Genomic DNA, 12914 nt, shown 5'->3' on the forward strand with positions numbered 1-12914 from the left:
CACTTGTTGTCTACGACATGAAACGCTGCTCAGTTGATTGACAGATTGAGTCACCAATGAGTGTCGAAAACGTGCGTTCGAACTATCTGTGTAGCCAATAGAATGCATAATTTATAGCACAATTCACAACTCCACACTCAAACAGCATAAATGAAGTTTGAGGACGCTGTAACGCTAAATAACATATTCTATTTCAATCGGTAATATTTCAAACGGAGATTAGAGTTTAACCTTTTCCAATAAATGTTGGAGAGATTTGTACATCGATCAGACAGAATGGTCAGAGCGTTTTTATTTTTGAATGAACTGCTAGAAAGAGCCGATTCGCTGAAATGAACGGTAGGCGGTCCTTCTCTCTTAAGTATCCCAGAATTCCTCACAACGGTCGGTCACACGTGTGCATTGCTTCTTGCACAAAGAAGATCACACGATCGGTTGGCGACAGAATGAGCGGACGCAGTATGTGTGTTAGTAAGTGTCTCTGTTCAGTTATTTTTTCATTTGTGTAATTTCTTATTTATTTGAAGCCTTGCTTTGTTTTATACATAAGCATAACATGTACACGTCGGATCGCATATAGTCATGTTTAATTTACCAGAACAGTTTACGGTGATAATTATAAGTGCATAGAAAGGTAGAAAAATAATTCTCAGAGTAAAACAAAATATGCTCTATAAAGGTGTTTTACAGCTTGCTGCCAAGCCATGATCGTAATTATATAGAAATATAATGTCAAGTGGCGTAAGGCCACGTGTGGCTCGAGAACGCACGTGGTGAATGTAAGGCCTGTCTGCTTGCTGATGCTGATTGCATCTATTTTCTTTAATAGACTGTCCATCTGAACCTCCTGACTGAAGACACTTTAGTTTCTACAATGTATTACCCATGAAGGTGAGTAAGTGTTTAACTTATTTCAAGGTTCTCATTCATTAACAAAAATAGTTAGAAAAAAATCATTTTCACATCAAAACTTCATGTCTCATTACTCTAGATCTTGCTAAAAGCAGTTAAAATTGGTATTTTTTTTTGATGACTTTATAATTTACTTTGTGTTTTTTTTTTTAATGTTTAGACGCAAATAGTTACTTCTGTGAGGCTACAGTTGTGCTGCAGAGTCCTTCTTTAGCTGTTACTTTGGTAAGTGATTTTTAATTACAGGAAGTTTTCTATTTTTGTCTGCCCCTTTTATTGCACGTTCAAGTCCTATTATGTCTTGAATGATCGACACGGGGGGGCTATATGAAATCTCTCATAAACCTGAAGTATTGGCTTAATATTCCATGCTTCGGATCCTGTCGGGAGAAACATTTTTTTTTTTTTGTAATCGTTAGCTTTTCTAATTGTTTTAAGGTACCTTCTAATCAATCTAAACTTGTATTTTGCAGCTAATGGCGGAGAATGTAAGAACTACAGTCATTAGGTGAGTAACTTCCTATCAACACTTTCCTGCAACCAGTTTGTTCAAGTCTCATGTTCCCTCCAAGTGCCAACCTTCTGGTCTCTCTCTTGAAACCAACACGGAAGTTACTAAAACTGCAAATCATTGACTGGCTCCAAAAGGGAGCCATGTTAAAATGGCCAACTTTACAAAAACATTTACAGCCTGGTACAAAAAGTGGTTTGGTCTATATAGCAAATTCTGCCCTTCATGAAAACTGCGAGGGTGAATTTTTATTAACTAATTTAAAGTTATATTTATATTAAGCCTTAAAGTTATGCACAATTAAGGGTGTGGCCACTTGAGTGACACCACGGTCACGTTAGGTGGGTGTGGTTTCAGCAACCAGCTCCTGCCTCTTTGCCTATTTTTGATTTTATCGGGGAGTGAGGTCCTACTAAGATGGTGATGGCTCCCTCTGCCCACTTTGAACTTCAAACACTACAGGAACCTACGGGTGATGTCATGGACACGAAGTTCATGTTTTTATGCAGTCTAAGGTTCCCTCCTATGCTTTGCCCACTGGAGACTGTCTGTGTTTCTAGTGGCCATATAAGGGGGGTACAATGAATTACTCTTGCTAAAACCTGGGTCAGAGGTCACCTTCTCTATGCCTGGATCCTGTCGCAAGACACATGCAAATATCAGAAAATTAAATGCAGGTAGTGTTTAAGCAACATTGTTACCTGGTTGAAGTTTAATTTCAAGGTTTTTCTTCTCTCTTGACAGATTCCATTGATGGCTTCATCTTGGGGCAAATGTATTCGATGACTGACTGGTTGCTTGTTCCTCAGCTGTGATGCAACTTGAGTAGAGCTAATTTTGCCAAGTTTTGAAGAACATCTTAAATGAGTGGTTATGTATTGATTGGAACCAATAAAGATGCTTGCCTGTAGTGACTCTGATCTGTTTAAGTGTTTAACTTGATGCTTTTTGCTCATTCAAATGGTGTGTTTGTAAATCAAATCAGTTTTAATGACTCCGTGTAAGTTAAGTTTTTAAAATTCAACGCATAAGATTCTAGAGTCAAATGTACTTAAAAGTGATCTAGATCCTCCTCTTGCTGGAGGATGCAGTGGTTTTACTTCATAACCCAAATGTTACACCGTATATTGGTGGACAATTGGGGATTCTGCATGTTACCAATTACATTAATTTTAGAAAATGAATTGCATATGCTAAACCATATGGAGAATTTAAAAGCTCAATGTTCTTGGTTTTTGCACTTTCTGAATCTTGTTAGGTTCAGCAGTAATTGGCACCTTACGAAGGATGATGTCTGTGGACTGCACAAATCATATCAACCTTAATTTCAACTGAGCCTATAACGTAACCTACAGTATTATTTGAAGGATGTAATCATGCATGGTTTGTTGATGTATGCACCAAAAACATTAGCTGCATTTTTTTTCAACATTCATCGTTTTTTCCCTGCTGTGGTTGACCATCGGTGTCAATGCAGATGTTATAATACCAGGCCTTCTGATTTACAGCACCTGATAAGAGGATATTAAGAATATTAACAAACCTATCCAGAGATGCATAGCTCAGCCACTCGTGTTTACCACATATGGAAAATGCCTGCTCTTCTGTTGTAAAACACAGAGCTCTGACACATGGCCATATAGGCAAGTCTCTTCAGTGCAGTACCCTCCTCTTTTGTTTCAAAGCATTGTAGTGGCCAGTGCTACATATCTGTGCAAAACAAACCGAAAAAAAAAAAAACTGAACTTGCTGGTGAATCTTTCACAATAGTACTGAAGGATTTAATTAGACAATGCACAAACATGATTCATAAACCCAAACGACATACAAACATTACAGATGCTTTCTGTAACATTTGTCGTCTTCTATTTTTGCCCAGTAAAATTCATACAAATTCCAATCACAGTACAATCTCCATTACAAAAGACAAACTGCTACTTACAGAAAACAAGAGGGGTTGTCATGTTAAATAACATTATTCATGCTCAATAAATTTGATTACAAAAGCAACATAAATGCATTTGTATGCATGCTTCATTCTGTGTTGACGCAAGTGTTTAAGAGGGAGGTATAACTGACGACATGGAAAATGATATTAAGACAGAATGAACTGATGTCTGCATAACTGAATGACACTACTTTGGTTATCTAACACGGAGGGTGAAGTGCAATTTATGGGCTTACTAGTGTTTTGAATTTCTTGCAACAGAGGGCTAGTAATGGGCAGATGTAGAAGTTGGATGTTGCAGAATGTTCCAATGGTCTGTTTAAGCGTTTCGTGATTGACAGGTTTTCACATGCTGTGGTGTACTTGTGAATCACTTACAATAGACACATAAACAATTAAGATGTCTGGAAAGACTGTGCCTCAGTACAAGTTGTTTTCAATTGGCTTGATTGAGTAATGGACCATAATTATGAACCGTTGTGGATTTTTCTTCTAAACAATGTGAATGTAGCTTTGCACTCTAAGAGTAACAAACACATTAAATGTAAACCCAAACAAGAACATTGTGACCTATTTTTGGCTTGTGCAATGGATGGAGGGATTGAAGAGTTGGGCCATACTCATAGGAATGCGATTGGATATGAACAGAGTGCCAGTCAGCTGTCTTCCAGGTCCATGTCTGGTTACTTTGATGTGACCCAGATGTGAAATGTGGTTCAGGGTTAGACAGTACAGGCCACATTCAGGAAGAGCTACATGCTTTTTGGCAGAGAGAACTGTTCCTGAGGAAAGGGGTTTCAGGGCTGAACGACTTGGATCTTTTTCAGAGGGGCACGACAAGATGTGTTTGGATAACACAGCAGTGAAAAACTACCACCCTTCATCAAGGGGTGCCACAGCAAGTATATTTATATGCATGAACTTTTGTTTTGTATTCCCCAACAGGAGATGTTGGTATGCTTGGTCATCCAGTTTCACCAGAAAGATAAATCTGAAACACTTTTTTTTTTTTTACTGGAACAGCTAGACTGAACTAGCATAAACCAGCTTGTACAAGGCATCACATAAATAAAGTCTCTCACTCTAATACAGAAACATACTTCCTGCTTTCCCGCTCGCTGTCCTTCTGTCTGTGCCTTTGTGTTTCTCTCACATGAATGATGATCGCTTTCATCTAGTGAAGCCCACAGTTTTACATATTCTCTGTCAAACACACACACAAGCCCTTTTATGTCTGCTGGTAAATGGAGAAAAAGCTTTTTGGCCTTCTCCAGGTCATTGATGGAACAAAGAGCTGAATTATGTAGGAACTTTTACATTTCTCAAGACAAAACAAAAATTCATCTCACTCAGTGGATCTCTATCAGACATATACACACATTTCACCTCATCTTGTTCTTTCAGAGGAAAGGCTGTGGGCAGACAGGATATCTACGTGGACAGATGCCATACTGTTCTTTAAACTGTTTCGTTTCACTTTTTCAGACTGGTATGAACCAGGTTTCTTTGTCACATTTTGCCTACTTTGGCAATACTAGCAGTGTAAGCAGTGTGTGCATAAATCCACACTCAGATGATGTAGGCCACAATACTGGCCTGAGAAAATATTGTTTGGGACTTTTATGGAGAAGACAGCATCTTACAAATACGTTTAATGCTTTATCATCACCTCATATTGTGTGATTTATGTGTATTTGCATGTACAATATGCTCAATAATCCCTCATGTGGATCTCGGTCTCAGCTTAAGCTAACATGCTAAAGCTAACACTGACAACAAATAAGATATGCAACTGAAAAAAGTTACTTTGCAATAAAAAAGCTCAATTAAAAAAAAAAAAAATCCATAAACTAGATGGTAGACACAATGTAGCGGGGCGTTAGATATTTAATTAAATTATTATTATTTGAACTAAAAATGTAAAAACACATAATTCAAATTAAATCATATTTTAAATAATATCTTTCCCCTTAATATTTTTTCTCATAATCTATTGTTTTTATTGAAGATATATAATTCTTGCAAATTCAATCTGGATTAAAAAAAAAAAAATTTTAACACTTAAGCTAAATAATATAACTTCTTAGTCATAACTACTATAGAGGAAATATCCCAACCAATATAATGGTAGAAGTACAAACAACGTATTGGATGATAACCCTTAGAAACACTGGTAGTGTAAGTGCTGTGAATTTATGATGCATTATAAACAACTTTTCTGGCATATCTTTATATGTAAATGAACCAGAGCATAATGTATACTTAGGCCTACCAGGGTTCATGGGACCAAATCATTTAAAAATAAGTAAAAAAAAAAAAAAAAAAGATTTCCAGGGCTTTTATGTCATAAAAGAGCCAAAGTTGAGACATTGAGATTTACTTTCAAGTGTCTGGCCTAGAAAGTGAGAGTTGCTGCCAGAACGAAAGGTCCAAAATGCAGGGCATTAGTAAGCTCTGTCAATCATGAGTAATGTTGACAGACTCTGTGTATGTAAAACATGTGGTTTTGATTTTATGTTCTGTACCTTCTCACAGACGCTGATTGTTCAAAGGAGCAGAATGCAGGGAGAACCACATTTAGTCATAAGAAATTTGGGTCCGGCGTGGGACAATGAGCACTCCAGCATTGTGCATTACCCACGAATACTCTTAGACTTGCACATCCTTTTAACTGTTTAACTTATAACCTCAGATTCTGATTTAAATTGTTTATAGTTTCTGCTTTTGCCAAGTGTTGTGGTAGATTCAGGAATTCAGAAAGCTTGAACAATTGTTCAGTCCATCTCACAACTTGAAAATAAAAATGTCTGCCAGCCTTTCAGGAAATTAATATGTTTCTTTATGTCATTATGTGTATTTAATCGGTCGGCACTGGCCTTCTGTATGGCCTTGGGTGAAATATTGCAGGTAACAGACAAAATTGCACACATTTATAAAATGACATGATATGAAACTACATTCATTTTTGCAGTGAATTAACTTAACTAGGACCAATAGAGTACAAAGTCTGCAAGACGGCCTACAGATGCATGAAGAATCTGACCAACGATGGATATGTTTATGATGATGCAACAAAATACACACTCTTCATAGCGATGAAGCACATTTGTTTCTATGCTAAGGCAGAAATAGACAAGACGTTGTGCCTTTTTATTCCGTCTATGTAAACTGTTTAAAACACTCTTTAAGATTCACAAATCTAATCCTTTTTTACATACACTGTATGAGTGTACAATATGTTTATGACTGAATAACTGCACACAAGAAGCACATTAATCAGGCTTATTTGCTGTGATTGGGCCTTCTGATGTAATTTAAGCTACGCACAGCCCTTGTTATAGGCTAATCAAACAGAGATGATTTGTTTGCTAAGGTTACTCGAGGTGATTTGAAGTTTTGTTATGAAAGTCTACATCAATTTAAAAGGAATGGGTATTAAATTTGGACCCCTAAATATAAACCTCATGGGAAATATGAAATAAAATGATACTACAATACAGGTTGAGCTGTGCTATGAAAGCTAATTAGTTTCAGATCATCTTAATGTATTCACTAAGGAATTATTCAGTGTGTTTACTGAAATGGAGACATAAAAGGTGGTAGAGGCAAAGTAGTTCAAGTATGCAATAACAAATCAAAACATTAAAACTTGAGATGCTGCAAAGGGAGGTGTGAAAAATGAGGAGGGGTGATACATGTCAAAGCCAGTGAAGCTGCGAGGTGTGTGTATTTCAACCAAAAGACAAAGTGTTCCCAAAGATCCATCTGCAATCCATCTGAACAGCCCTGCTGTATCTTTCTTTATAAACACACAGTGTATTTGTGTACGCATGAGTTCATGACCACTGTGTCACCCCTCACCAATAAAACTAATGGCAGGGGAAGTAAAAGAGTGTTCTAATTCGGGTGTAGTTTTAAACATTTAACAGTGGTATTCTAATCTATTCATGGTGTGCCTGTAGGTTGACACAATGTACCTGCAAAATCAGACATGTATTTTTTTTGCCACTGAATATCCTGTTATGCCTGGAAATGTCACATTGCAGTGGTAATGCAAATGTCATTTCATGTTGTTTTTAAGTGCTTGGGTGAATTATGTTCAATTAAAGAAAGAGAAAATAGGATCAAGGATAGAGAGGAGAGTGTGATTCCCATGGGGCACCTGCAATGTGACATATTAAGATTCAGTCGCCCTGAGAGTCAGAGTTAGCTGCCATAGCAACAATGTAACAAAGGGTTGAGTGTGTGCAGGGGCACAGGAGTTCACCCTGACCCTTTCAAACTGAGAGTATCACTGTGTGTGTGTGCAGGTGCTGATAGAGGAAGTGGTAAAGGCGGGATCTACGTTTATGCCATTGCAATTTAAGTGTTAAAAATAAAGCTGATGCACGCTTTCCAGTGCTTTTTCTGAATGGATAAAGACCATTATAATTTTAGTTTTGTAAGCCTGCATTTTTTCTTTTTGTTTCAGTGACCTAGAAAAAAACTACAACAAAAAACAGAGAGGCAGCTGATTATGGTTGTATAAAAATTGCACATTGCACATTTTTGATTGAACCCCTGTTGGGGAAAAAAAAATTCCGTATTGCACATGACCATTTTCTTCTGTGAAACATTAAAGATATGAGAAAAGTTGATTTGAGAAATGAGAAGACATGAGATTTGAAAATAAAAAAATCTCAGTGTTTTTTTTTTCTGACTATTTGACCTGCAAAATTTCCTGCACTGAGAAAAAAAAGTTTTAGTAAGTTACAGTGGTTCACTGTCTTCTCAGTAGCGACCACCTTAGACAAGCTCTATGATAAACAGTCTTCTTGGCCACCATCAGTGCTTATTCATGCTGTTGTTTACATCTCACAATTTCAATTCAGTGATTCATCATTTTCTACCTCACAAATGCAGACTCATGGCCTAATTTGACCTGTCAAAGACTTGAACAATGAAAGAACTGTGTCTGCATTACAGTATTTCCATTGAAATACATTAATGTCATATGTATTTATTTAGCTTGAAAACCATCTTTGATTCCATTTTGGACGTGGTAGCTGCTTAAAAGAAACTTAAGGTGGTCAAACTAGTCCTGTGCTTCTTGACTGCCTCTCCTCCCTCATGTTGGCACTTTACTGCTCCCTCTTTATTAGCTCTAAATACATGTGCTTTTCATAAGACACTTGTATGGCTGTGGCCTCATTTTTCTCTAAATCATCTGCTCTTGTTCTGTCTCTCTCCTCATCTCTGGCTGCCCCACTTCCTGCCGGCACACTAGCTAACTGTACTATCATTTGTTGAAGTTGAATCATTCAAGCGTTATTGAATGCACAGTTGTAAGGTCAAGCATTCTGTCAATCTGTCTGCTTGTCCCACTTTTTCTCATTCACTGAAAAGGTTTCTGTACTTATTAGGCTAATATCCTGATCACCTGTTTCCGTTTCCTGTCAGTGTCCTCCTCCTCTGATGTTTCATAATGAGTAACCCTGTAACAGGAATGTACAGTCTTTAGGGCTTTAGTTCTTGGCCCATGCACAGCTGAACTGATAAAAGAGACCAGTTTTGATGGCTCACACAGCTAGTTTAGAAAATGACAAGCAGCGGCTTTAGCAGCGGTCTTGAGCATCTCTATGATGTACATTGGCTCATTTCCTGTCCTCTCTCACAGCACTGATGTGGTTTACACCTGATTCAGTTACACAGTCGCCAAGGCTTCGGTCAGCTTTTGTCTTGCCCCTTTATTTCCTTTATGTACCCACTCCACTTTTTTTTCTCTTAATCATTGTTGGGCTTTATATAGGGAAGTGTTGGGAAAGTTATTCTAAAACTGCAACTTGTCAAGCTAATTTAATACAACTCAACTACTGTACCATCAAACTAACCTTTCGAAGTACAGTATTAGTTTATTGCTTCTTGAACAGTTAATTGTATCTGTACTTAAATGGTATTAAATGTGCTGTAGGGCACTTTTGTAAAAAAAATATTTTTTTACATATTTGTTAAACCTGTCATTATGTCCTGACAGTAGAATATGAGACAGATAATCTGTGAAAAAAATCAAGCTCCTCTGGCTCCTCCCAGTGGTCCTATTGCCATTTGCAGAAAGTCATGCGCTCCCGGTAAAAAACAACCAATCAGAGCTGCGGTCCGTAACTTTGTTTGTGTTCAAAATGTAGAAAAATTAACATAATAAGCGAGTACACCATGAATCCATTTTCCAAACCGTGTTTTTAGCTTGTCCTGAATCAATAGGGTGCACCTATAATAAGTGTTTATATTCTGACTATTTTAGATTGCTTCGGGGATACCGCGGCGGAGTAACCCAGTACCTTTGTGATTCTTCATAGACACAAACAGAGAGAAGTAGCTCCGGCTACGATGTTCTTCCGCAAGACGCAAGCAGTTCTGTTTATTAACCACTAGAGCGTCAAAAGTTACCTACCGCAGCTTTAATGTCTACTACAATATACAATTATAAAACAGAAAAATACAAAATGTGACCATTTCTACTCTGATATTCCTATTCTACACATAAGTTTATATGAAATGGTTTACTAGAATCAGAAAGTTCTTATGTAATAAAAGAGGTCAGAATTCCGTCCTTTATGACATCATACAGGGCCATACTTCATAATGCCAAAACTTTCCAAATTTATATGAACCCTGAAGAAGTGTATTCCGCTCAGAAATACTTTATCATATGTACAACTCATTATTATTATTATTTTTTTTAGACTTTGGTCATGTTTAGCATGATAATTCAACTCCTTAGTAGTGTAAATAAGTCAGAATGCATGAAATGGCATTAGGCATCCCCTTAAATGTGAACTGATTCACTGGAATGAATTGTACCATTCAAATAAGAGAGAGTTTATCTATAGTCAGCTCTAGAGTGAATTGAATGTCCTCACTACGAGAGCATTTAATAGAAATCATTCCACATATCAAAGAGTTTAGGATGAACCAATTCAAATTTCCTGCAACTTATATGGAATTCTAGGATGAATGGATTTGAATATACTGATTCATTAGAAGGAATCAGACTTTCCAGTGCTGAATATAAAGTGTTTAAAAACATCCAATTCAATATACTGATTCTTCCAAAGTTTGATCCCTTTGTCAGTGGTAAAAAAAGTTTGGTTATTTGTTTGAAGAGATGGCATTTAAATGTTTCTATTGCAGGAAGGCCTCAGAGGGACACAAAAAATACCTCACGTGTACCCATAATACCCTCAGTCTTTAAGAACTGTAGACCACCAGTCATTGGCTATGCAAGCAGCCTATTATTTTAGTGATAGAAATGACGCTGTGGCCATGCATCAGGTTAAGTCAAGTGATGTTACTGCAGGGTCCCTGCACATGGAGGTGTGTTTGTAAGGGTTTCGCGCACGGCACAGTCTAACACGACTCTGTTATTCAGCTACGCACAGCGTACTTCCGATGACACACACGTGCAAACACCCATTCAGAGTGACCTTGGCAAACCAGCCAGACATACACACATTTCAGGCATCTCATCGACGTCAATGCCACCCTCATGCTGAAAAGAAGAAGAGGGTTTGTGAATATGAGTTGGTTTTGTTTGAATGATACAAACTGCCTAATGCGGGTTTTCCAACCGGTTTTGCTTTATTTGACATATGGCGACTTAAATTAATATCAAAACTGCTTATTGTACAAAACGGAATTACTCTGAATCATCTGCCAATTTTTACATGCTAATGTGATTCTGCACAACAAAGATTTATATTTAATTTAAATACGGAGCTGTATGAACAGATTGTACTGTGATTGTTTTCATCCATTAATCTGTCTGTATGAGTCTCTGTATGAACACTCTGTGCGAGAAAGAGTTTACATTTCACTAACATTTATTTTTTTGTCTGTCTAGTCCACGTGTAGAAGCCATTAAGTGTGTGAATGCAGCGGTCTTAGGCATACTGTAAATTATATTGTCTGGTCTCAATGCTTACATAATCTTGAGTCATCCATGACGTCTGTTGAGTCTCATCCATTAGCACACCCTACACATGCTTCTCAACATCTGCAATAAAGAGTGCGATAGAGGACAAAGGGTTCAAGTAAAGGATTTTATCCATTCACTATCCATCAGTATTGGGTACAGATCAGTTAATATGCAAGCAACAAATAGTTTGATCCAAACAACAGCTGAGAATGAACCTAACTACCAGTGTTATTTCTGGAGAACTGCACTGAAGAGATTTAGACCAGGCTGGTAGATGTTTTGACTTCAGTCTATTATAAAATCCCCAAAAATTGACAATAATTAGGTGCTTGAGGAAACAATCTAACAGCAACATTGACTAAAAGTTTCTTGGAAAAGTCAATTTGCACAAAAATAACTCGATTGCAGAATTCTTTTGAGCATTAAAATCAGTTACTGGCCAATACCCCACTGTTCATGAAACAAGTCTCTTATGTGCACCAATTTATTTGATCAAAAATACAGTAAAACAGTAATATTGTAATATGATGTTTTGGTGCACAGGAAACTTGGCATACTTGTGGTGCTCAATATTTTACTGATATACCTTTTTCAGGATTTTTGGATGAATAGAGTGTTATTATTATTAACTTGAAATGTCAGTTTTTGTAACATAACATTTTTTACTGTCAAATTTCTTATTAATTCATTGCATCCTGGCTGAACAAATGTAAGCTATTCATTTCTTTTAAAAATTTATGTTTTAATGGTTGTGTAGTATATATGTGTGTAATTATACACATGCTACATATACGTCCTCCCATTTTCAGGCTCCTCAGCACTGCTGTAAATTCACATGGTGTTTCCCAGCATGATTTGCTCAGACCACCTGCATCTCTGAACCTTTACCACCCACTGCACGGTCCCTCCTTTTCTTTTCCTGGCATAACGAAGGAAACTTTTTTTGTTCCCCATTCTACCCATGGCACTTTTCTTACCTTATGTTTCCTTATTTAAATGTTTTTTTCTCTGAGGTGTGTCACCACATCCCGCTGTGTCTGCCTGCAATCCTTGCCACCCACATAGAAACTGCACAGTTAAGGAGAAAGAATTAGACAGAATTCATCTTAGACGGCTCGACAAGTGCAACTGTCCTGAGCGGAGAGAGATGTGGAAAATCACACTCGGTGGGGTTTAATTTGCCTCAGTATCTGAGAAGAAAACAAAAAGACTCATGGGGAGCAGCTGGGATGTGTCCTGCAATTAAGCAAAATGAAGAAGACAGACGGACTAATGGAAACCCTCTGACACTCAATGTGCCATTAGGTGCTTATGTAGCTGTAGGCCTCTTTCTGTTATCAAAGCTAATACTGTGTGAATGAGGACATTTCAAGCATGGCTGTGATTTCACAAATACCAGTAACCACTGCAATCACAATTAGAGCAAAGATAAACTATTTTTGTGATTTACCTTAAATGTGATCACCTAATTTGATAAGATTTGATAAAAAGGTTTACAAACATAAATATCCATTCATAGATTTCATATTCGTTTAGATTATTCTTTACTTGATGGGAAGACAACTAATTATTTACCTGCTTCAATATAT

General features: G+C 37.2%; 1 long non-coding RNA gene and 1 other non-coding gene across 2 annotated transcripts; both read left to right on the plus strand.

The window, feature by feature from the left end:
* Positions 1-190: 190 nt before the first annotated feature.
* LOC127983489 (uncharacterized) lies at positions 191-2343 on the plus strand. Its single transcript, XR_008160453.1, has 5 exons — positions 191-471; positions 830-891; positions 1073-1137; positions 1386-1420; positions 2168-2343. It is a non-coding gene; the product is annotated as an uncharacterized LOC127983489 (long non-coding RNA).
* LOC127984618 (small nucleolar RNA SNORA26) lies at positions 1189-1310 on the plus strand. The gene has a single exon (XR_008160636.1). It is a non-coding gene; the product is annotated as a small nucleolar RNA SNORA26 (small nucleolar RNA).
* Positions 2344-12914: the final 10571 nt, after the last annotated feature.

This window comes from Carassius gibelio, chromosome B20, assembly GCF_023724105.1.
Source record: "Carassius gibelio isolate Cgi1373 ecotype wild population from Czech Republic chromosome B20, carGib1.2-hapl.c, whole genome shotgun sequence".
In the NCBI taxonomy this organism is placed as follows: domain Eukaryota; kingdom Metazoa; phylum Chordata; class Actinopteri; order Cypriniformes; family Cyprinidae; genus Carassius; species Carassius gibelio.